The following is a 9782-nucleotide window of genomic DNA, read 5'->3' as shown; positions in this document are numbered from 1 at the left end:
TTTATGCAGGATGAATGGGTTCTGGAGATCTAATGTAAAGCATGGTGACCATAGGGTACAACAGTGTCCTGTATAATTGAAATTTGCAAAGAGGGTAGATCCTAAGTGTTCTTACTACACACATACACACACACACACACACACACACACACACACACACACACACACAGTTACCATGTGAGGGAATGGATGTGTTCATTAGCTTGATTGTAGTGACTGTTTTACAATATACACATATATCACATTGTCAATTTACACACTTTAAGTATATATAAAAGAAAAACGAAAAAGAAAACTGACCTATGTCACAAAGGTCACTGTCTCCTCAGAGGCCCATGTCTTCGGGCTTCACCCTCCTTCCAGTGTTTGCAGGTCCTTCTCCCTCTCTCACTGTCCCCTCGCAGGTGTGAACACACTCCAGCTCCTTGGGCTTTGCTCCATCTCTGGCTACCACTGTCTCTCTTTCTTTCTCACCTCACATTCTCCACATGGGGATTTACACTCACCACTGGTCTGAATGTTTGCATCCCCCCAAATTCATATATTGAAACCTAATCCCCAATATCATGGTATTAGGAGGTGGGGCCTGGGGGAGGTGATTAAGTCATGAGGGTGGAGCCCTCACGAATGGGATTAGTGCCCTTCTAAAGAGACCCCAGAGAGCTCCCTCACTCTTTCCCTCATGTAGGACACAGTGAGAAGTCGGCAGTCTGCAGTCTGGAAGTGGGCTCTCACCAGATGCCGAATCTGTTGGCACCTTGACTTTGGGCTTCCAGCCTCCAGAACTGTGAGAAGTAAATTTGTGTTTATAAGTCACCTGGTCCATGGTATTTTGTTACAGCAGCCCGAATGGACCAAGACACTAGCCGTTTCTTCTTCATGACTTTTCAAACATTGAAAACCCATAACCATTTTTCTTCCCTCTAAATCAAGACAGAGGAATTGTTCCAGCTAAGGGTGGGGCTCCACCCTCTTCCAGTGCAGTCTTTTCTGATTCCTGGAGGCCCAATACTTATGTCTCTGTTCATTCGCGGGAGGGAACGGGTGGTGGCTCTTGCCTGGGCAGGAACTATATAAAAGCAGGGCCCGTGTTTGGCGGGGCCACTCGTGTTTGGGTACCCTCAAATAAATCCCATCTTATGGCCTCGATTTCCCAGTTCTGTCACTGACTAACCAGGTCACCTCCCTACTCTGCCTTTCAAGCATCTTTACGTGCAAGTAGCCTAGCAAGGGTGATCCTCCAGCAATCTTGGAAGGTGGCCGAGATGTCCCAGTGAGACAGCAGGCATGACGATGCTTAGTGGTCTGCACATCCTTCCCCTGGCGGTAGGTGAGGTTCTTGTCATTATTATTACCCCTGGCAGTAGGTGTGTCCAGGTGGGTAACAGAATGCTGAGGAAGCCAGGTACCCTTCTAGAATCCTGCCTCTACACCGCCCCCTGCCCCAGAAAATGGTACCCTGGGATAAAGTGAGATTCTCCTTTCCCCTGAAGCACATGTGGAACTGCCCCTTATTTTGCTCCAACTCTGTTCTATAACTTTTCATTTGGCAGACTGGGAAAAGGCTCAGGAAGTTGAAGGAATTTGTTGAAGTTCATTTGTTCATGGTTGGTATGTGGAAGAGCAAGACTTCAGACCCACTTCTGTTTGACTGCAAAGCCCTCCTGCTGCTTGCCGCTCAGACTCCAGGATACCGTGCTCAGGGGGAGAAAGTTGGATGGTTCTCCAACAGCCTTGGAACATTCGGTGTGACAGACACACACACCTCTGCCTCAGGACCTTTGCACTGGCTGTTCCCTCTGCCTAGAATACTCTTGCTGCTGTTATTTGCATGGCTCACTCTCTCCTTTACTCAAGAAACCCCTTCTGAGTGAAGCCTTTCCAGGCCATTTATAATTGCAGCCCCACCCCTACCCCGCATTCCCCTTACCCTACTCTGCTTTGCATCTCTTTATCATCACACTCCACACAAGCGTTCCTCAGCGTCTGACTGACATTCTTCGAACATAGGAACTCGGTTCCGATTTGGAGAGCAAGGGGGTATATTTTACTTAGGTATTTTCTTTGTTATCTGTCCTCTGCTGTCGCCACGAAGTCAGTTATTCTCCTGTTTTGTTCACTGCAGTATTGCCAGCGCCTGGACCAGTGCCTGGAACCTGATAGGTGTTGATAAATGTCTGTGAGTGAAGGCCTGTGCGTGTCCACAGCAGCGGATGCTGTGGTCCGGAGGGTGGGTTGGAAGCAAGAGCTCAGCAACAGGGTAAGGAGAGAAAGTTCCAGCTGCTAAGGGGGCCAGGCCTAGCAGCTCCTTGGGGACAACGAGGTGTCCAGGGCTGCGGCCTTAAACGATACTTGTTCTAGACGACGCATCCCCTCTGCTGCACCAGGAAGAAAGCTGTGGAGGCACTGAACCCACCCACAGGTGCAGTGGCCACGTTGAGGCTTATGTCCACACAGCACACAGACTGGAGGCCACTTTTCATTGGCTCACCACTCCATGTCTTAAGTTGGTCTTGAAGCCCTGGGCACATCTGAGATGTCGTCATGATGGCTCTGGGGCTCAAAGACCAGTGAGAGAAACTGGGGACATCGTTTCTTCAGTGCAGAGGACCCCAGGTAAAGTTGGCCCGCCTGTGGCCCACGGTCCCCTGAGTCCACCTCTAGGAGGTCACCCAGCCTGCTGCCCCGCACTAATGACCTACGGTTGTGTCCTGGTCCTGCTGCTGGATCGTGAGGCCTTATTACAGTGCAGGAGCTCTGCCATCAGAATTCCTGGGTCAGATCGCGGCGCCAGCACCGAGTCACACTGTGACATTGGCCACGTTACTTAAAGTGGTCTGTGCCTCTATTGGCTCTCCTGTAAAATGGGAACATTGATGTCTTCTTCATAGGACTGTTGTGAGGATTACAGAAATGAGGATATGTCAGGTCCCTGGAGTTGAGCCTCGTGTGTTGTCGAGTTTTACTACACGTTGTCCAGGCATCCCCAGTGCACAGCAGGACGGCTGGTGCAGTGGGTGCTCAATACAAGTCTACTGGGGACACGAAGGGAGTGAGACGATGGACGCACAGCTTGTGACGAGTTAGCTCGGCCTCTGAACCAGGCAATGGCTGTGTGCTGGGGGAGCAGCCCTCCCTGTGCAGCTCTAAGACAGGAGCACCTCTGTCAGCCTCATCTCAAAGCCGTGTCCGGGACGTAAACCGACAGGGTTTCTAGTGATTGAAATAGGGGAGGGAAGGACTGAGTTTATAAATATAACTACAAACACATGCTTGGTAACTAAGCAATTTGGTAAAGATCCCCACTCTAGAGCGGGAATTTTCCCTTTGAAAATGAGCATACTAGCAATGGTTTCATGCAGGCCTTTGGGTCGTGTGTCCGAGAGTGGCCATCTTTTTACTGATGGCTGCAAAGCCCCTGTGGGCACAGTGGAAGGTCACTCCAGACCGGATGTCTCCACTTGGTCCTTCCATGGCAATCGCTGTGTTTGCCCATCGGCTCCCATCAAGGCCTTCGTCCCTGCATTCTCTGCAAGGCTTGCACCAATAGCTGAGGTTTCTCTCAATTCAGTTTATGATCCAGGCATTGAAGTGAGTTTGCATGCTTGTCCCTCTGCGCTTCCCCTGCACTGGAGGTGACTGGGGTCAGAGAAGCAGAAGGAGGTGGAGGAAACACGCAGTTGGGTGCACCAGCACCAGAAGCACGACGCTTGATTTCTTGACCTCCCAGACCGAAGGCAGGAGCCCCATCTCCCCCACCAAGCCTCACCGACCGGGGTGATACGAAGCTGATCTTCTTATTCCTCTGGTCTCCAAAAGGAAATGCCCGCTCCCGGGGAAATAACAACTCATCACCATCATGTTATCTTGCTCTCGAGGGAAATCACTTGTTTTTCTGTTCCTTCTTCAATCAACCAACCATCCTCTTCTCCGCATGTCATCACCGTCCATAAGTTGACTTCACAGAACTTGAATCGCTCAGCCTGGACTGGTTAGGATACCCAAATTCAAAAACAATCACACCCCTCTTTTTTTAGGATGAAGAAATATCCTATTAGTTTGTGGATGGCTAATCTATGTTTTCTTTCAGTAAGTTGCATTTGAGATCATATTGGGCAGGGTTGATATTACAACATTCATCTAGTCAATCCCCTTACCGAGAATTTTATCAATTCCCAGAGCAGCTCTGTCTGTTTATAAAATTGATGAGGTTTGAGGACACATTCTCTCAGAAAGAATTTCCCATTCTAAGAACTGAAGATTCTAATGTTATCTGAGCCATATTTTATAGAGACAGAGCTAGTCCTCCTGGGGTTGACAAGACTCCAATCTTCTTGTTTTACGTGAACTGTAAACCCCAGAATTTGGGGCGCAAGGCAGGATGCTTGGTAGGGCTGTTCGTTTTGTGTATAAGCCAAGTACATAGTGCTGTTTCTGGATCCAAGAACTCCTGGTACACACACACACACACACACACACACACACACACAGATCACTGGGAAATAACTCTTGTTTCAGGGCAAGTGTGACCCCATAGGTGTGTGGAGGGTACCGTGACAGTGGCTTGGTGTCTGTTGTTCATTGCAGTGGCCAGGCCTGGCTGTCTGCAGGTATGAGCTCTGACCTCCTGTTGGAGGAGATAATTGGAAGGACATGACTGTCGTTGACTTGAAAGTTGGGCCTGGGCAAAAAAAATACTGCTCACCCCCCTCCCCTGCCCTTGGAATGTAGGCTCTGCACACTATTCCCACAGCTAGAGCCATTTTCAAGGGTGCAGCCTTGAGAGATCAGTGTGTTTTGAGACCATTTGGAGGGTATATGTAACTGAACCCTGTTAAGGTCTCTAAACTTTCAAGATCCTGGCGGGCAGTGGCAGAGATCTTCTCGTCTTGAGGCCGCCCAAGACAAACCTGGTATGTGAGTTCCCTTGCTTATTAAGGCTGTCACCTACCAGTCTAGAGTGGTCTGCTTCTTCCTTTGGTCTCTCCTTGCCCTTCATGTATGAGGGCCAGCTCCATATTTCACCCAGGAATTTCCCAAGGTTGTGAACCAACACCTCCATGCATTCTGAAAAGCACAACATAGAAAAAGAATGCAAAACACAATATCTAACCCTTGCAGTCCAACTCCTCTGCTTAGCATGCCCGTGCCGCAAGGGCCTAGCTTCTCCAGGATCGTCCCCACCCTTGGAAGGAGTTGGACATTACCTTGTGTTGGCATTTGACAGGTAACGCAGGGTTCCATCTGCACACAGCTTTTCCTGAGAATTGTTCTACCAAGTGCTGGGGAAAAGAACAACTGGAAAGGAGCAGAAGGAACAAACGCCAGAGATCACACAGGCGTAGGACTAATTTGTGTTCCCTTCAGCCAGAGACGAAAAGCCTTGGAGTTCATGGGACATTGGGCAGAGAACACAAATGAGTTTTGTTTTTTTTTAAGAAGATGTTGGGGGTAGGAGTTTACTAATTTTATTTATTTATTTTTGCTGTGTTGGGTCTTCGTTTCTGTGCGAGGGCTTTCTCTAGTTGTGGCAAGCGGGGGCCACTCTTCATCGCGGTGCGCGGGCCTCTCACTATCGCGGCCTCGCTCGTCACGGAGCACAGGCTCCAGATGCGCAGGCTCAGCAGTTGTGGCTCACGGGCCCAGTTGCTCCGCGGCATGTGGGATCTTTCCCGACCAGGGCACGAACCCGTGTCCCCTGCATCAGCAGGCGGACTCTCAACCACTGCGCCACCAGGGAGCCCCACGAATGAGTTTTGACTCAGCAGTGGCAGGGAGGTGGGGGTGGGGGGTTGCCTGAGACTAAAGGCTGTTCTGGTCTCCCTTAACAAAGCTTGAAAGCAAGTCTCAAAATGAGTAAACTGTTTCAAAGTAATTTAACTGCATCCCAGAATAAAGCTCTAGACTATTTACAGAAATTCACAAATATTTAGGGCTTCCCTGGTGACGATAATATTATTTAATTAAAAACTTGATTCAGATTTCACCAATGGTCCAACATCGTCCTTTGTAGGAAAAGGAAACCCGAGGCCTTGCATTCCATCGCCATGTCTTGGTAGCCTTTCTTAATCTGGAATGGCTCCCGAGGCTTTATTTGTTTTTCATGACATTGGCACTTTTGAAGAGTACCGGTCAGTGACTGTGCAACACGTCCCTCATTTTGGGTGTATCTGCTGATTGCTTGTGATTGGGCTCGGGTTGTACCCTCTGGGCCATCCGTCATACCACAGGAGTGACAGTGTGACTTTCTCTGTGCATCAAGTCCAGAGGCCCTGCAGTTGATCAGTTCCCCTCCTGGAAACGGTAACTTTGGTGATTGTTAAGATGGTCCCTGACAGGTTTCTCCTCTGAAAACTGATTTTACATCTTGTAATTAATAAGGGTTTTGTGGAGAGAGATGTTGAGACAATATTAGTCCCTGTAATCTCAACCACTTTCACCCACTGGCTTTGGCATTCATTGATTCACTCTCTACTTTTAATAGGCCTCCAGGGGATTCTGGTGTGCGCTGCTTGGCCTGGTCTGAGGACCAGTGCTTGGGAACTTCTGCACTTAGTGGACAGTGACCTCTCCAGACCTCTCCAGGGTGGTCCCAGCATGTGGCCTGGTGTCTGGTTCACAACAGGTGTCCCATGAGTGGTAGAAAGGAAGCCAGAGGCAACTGTGTGTTCTCTCTGGGCTGTGGGCCATCATCAGTAAAATGAGGACGATAAGTATTTGTTACTGTGATGTTTTATGATTGTTTAAGTTTCCTCTTCCCCCATGAGAGGGTAATTCCATTATACAATGCTTTCTTCAACATGGGAGCCTGGGGTTGTGTGTGTTGTGGAAAAACAAGAAACCAAGATGCTCTACAGCTCAATACATGCCACAGGAAATGAAGGTTGGAATTAGTTTATCCATTCATTCAACCAATATTTATTGCACACCTTCTGTGTGCCAAGCCCTGCTACCAAGCAGTATGCAGTGGTAACAAGATAGGCATGGGTCCCGCCCATGGAATGTGTCATCTTGTGATGCTAAGAAGTACCATGTTTCTCTGCTCTAGTCCAGCATTTGGTGATGAGCAAGGGCAGACTTCCAGAAACAATGCTCTCCTCCCTCTCAGGTTATTCCCGAAGCACCTCTCAGGAGAGTTGGGCAAAGCTGTGCATACAATGTATAAAAAGGAGCTCTTGTTTGAAAGAAGCCTGTTACTTCAGAGCTGCCTGTGAGATTCTTCATCTAAACTTTCTACCTATTTGTGTTGTGGAAAACACACTTTGCATTGTTCTTAAAGGAATGGATCTGAATCTGATCAGGGTCCATTTTCTTTCTCAAACCAGCCTGTAGAGTGAAAGCCAAGATAACTCTCGATACTTTCTGATTCATAAGCAAAGTCAAGCCACTTATACAGATGAACTTTCCAGAAGAAAATTAGTGAGGTCATGATAGTGAGTTAATTGGCACGGTGCTGACATGCACATTATAATTTGGATGAGTAAACTAATGTTGTACAATAAACTTCTCATAACAAATACAATTTTCTAAAACAAACAAAAGAGTGAGGAATGCAGTTCTCCATAACAACCCTGCAAAGCAAACACAGCCTAGAGATTAAAGGTTACATTACAGATAAGATAATAATAAGGCCTTTGGAGTTTACAAACAGAATGTCACAGGAGAATTTCTTTCTTTCGTTTTTTTTTAAAGGAATCTTTATTTTTTTAATACGTTTATTTATTTATTTTTGGGCTGCATTGGGTCTTTGTTGCTGCACGTGGGCTTTCTCTAGTTGCAGCGAGCGGGGCTACTCTTCGTCGCTGTGCACAGGCTTCCCATTTCGGTGGCTTCTCTTGTTGTGGAGCACAGGCTCTAGGCACACGGGCTTCAGTAGCTGTGGCACGTGGGCTCAGTAGTTGTGGCGCACGGGCTTAGTTGCTCCATGGCATGTGGGATCTTCCCGGACCAGGGCTTGAACCCGTGTCCCCTGCATTGACAGGCGGATTCTTAACCACTGTGCCCCCAGGGAAGTCCCCACAGGAGAATTTCTTGCAAACAAATTGGCCTAGACTCAGTTGGACAATATACAATATAAGAATTTGTCAAACTGGTTTGCATGTATATCCTTGAGTGTTTTTGAGGGGTTTGACATATTCCCAACCTTCTGCCGTAACTTTGTAATAAGATGTGACCGTGAGTTCAATGCCATGGATTCTCAAAATAACCTTTGTCAACCGCTTTCTCAATCTGTCAAGGTCTGTTGAAACTTGTGGCCCCTGCTTTCAACTATATTCTTAACCAAAGCTGAATATAAGAAGGTAGAGCTTGTTGTTTTCTGTTTTCATGCATCGTATTTATTGATATGTGGATATTCTAGTTTTTAAGCCCCCAGTACTCTGCTGTTCACTGGATCTGGTTACTGGACCTATTAAACTATTCATCATAGTTCACACCAAGGTGATAGGACTTAACAGAAGTCACTTCCCTCGGGGTCCTTGTTTATGTCTACTCCCTGCCTCCGTCCACTATTTCTTCACCTTCTCTGTCTGATTCAGTCTGACCTTCTTTGTCTGATTCAATCTGACCCTTCCCACTTCCTCTTCCTCAGCTACTCCAGGTAGAACTAACCTTTCCAATTGCTCACCTCCCGCTAGGACAACACTATGTGCTCGCACGTTTGTCTCTTCAGCTGTAATATTTGTCCCATGATAACAATGATCTGTCTTACTCATTTTTGTGCCCATAGTCCAAAGCACAATTCACGGCACTTAGGAAGTGCTTGGGAAAATTTACTTGGATGAATGAAGAAAAGGGGTTCCAGGGGAAAATGCCTGCCTGAGTCAGGGAGGAGGGAGCCATCGATCAGCCATGCATGACTAGTTTGCAGAGTGGCGGTGCTGGTGGGGCGGGCAGGGGACGCTGAGGCCCTTGGTCTCCCTAGCCGAATGCTGCTTCTTGCCTTAGAGGTGAGGTCGTCTTGACTGTGTTGTCTGAAACAGGACTTTTCGAGAGCCACCCTCTCCGGGGTGAGAGAGTGCAGTTGGTTCTTCAATATTTCCCGAGATCACTCTCACTTTTACCAGCAGAAATTCCCTGAAAATTCACAGAATAATCAAACCTACATCAGGGACTAGAAATCGGGGCTGACACGACAGCGTGATATTTACCCCAATATGGCAGGCGAGCTACATGAACGTCCCCCCGTCCTACTGGAACCCTTCAAAAAGGACGGGGCAAACCTACAGAGCTTTAAGTACAAAGAATGCCGCAAGGAGAGGACACTAGGCAAGAGGTTTACCCGCAACTTCAGAAGTGAGGGGGTGGGGTTAGCAGAGGAGAGGCGTTTATAAGAGTCCCTGCAGGGTTCGAGCTGGGAGAAGCTGGTCAGCTGTGCCGCAGACCCTGGTTGAGGGCACTGAGAACGTATGAAGCACCTGCCAACTACGAGCCCAGGTAGCTTGTGTTCTAAGGTGATTGTCTCGACTGACTCTTTTTAGGGAACAGATGACCCAGCTGCCCGTACCCACCCTGTCTGGTCCGGTTGATAATACGTCGGTAGCCTGCGTGGCCTGCATTAGTGTTTCAAAGTTCTCTCACACGTGTAACCATCTTCCCGCTATCACTGTGTAGCTTTTGTCTGACCCTGCAGACCTCACTCTGGAGAAGGCAGCGAGGTGAGGAAATAGACTCAGAAAGGTTAATCTTTCTGGTCCATCTGGCCCAAGAGCTCTCATTTTTAATCCTTTGAAGGACAGGCAGTAATTGACTTGTCCCCTGCAAGGATTCTTGAAACTCACCAT

The sequence above is a fragment of the Tursiops truncatus genome, chromosome 12, assembly GCF_011762595.2.
Source record: "Tursiops truncatus isolate mTurTru1 chromosome 12, mTurTru1.mat.Y, whole genome shotgun sequence".
NCBI lineage: Eukaryota > Metazoa > Chordata > Mammalia > Artiodactyla > Delphinidae > Tursiops > Tursiops truncatus.
This window is presented reverse-complemented; position numbering follows the sequence as displayed.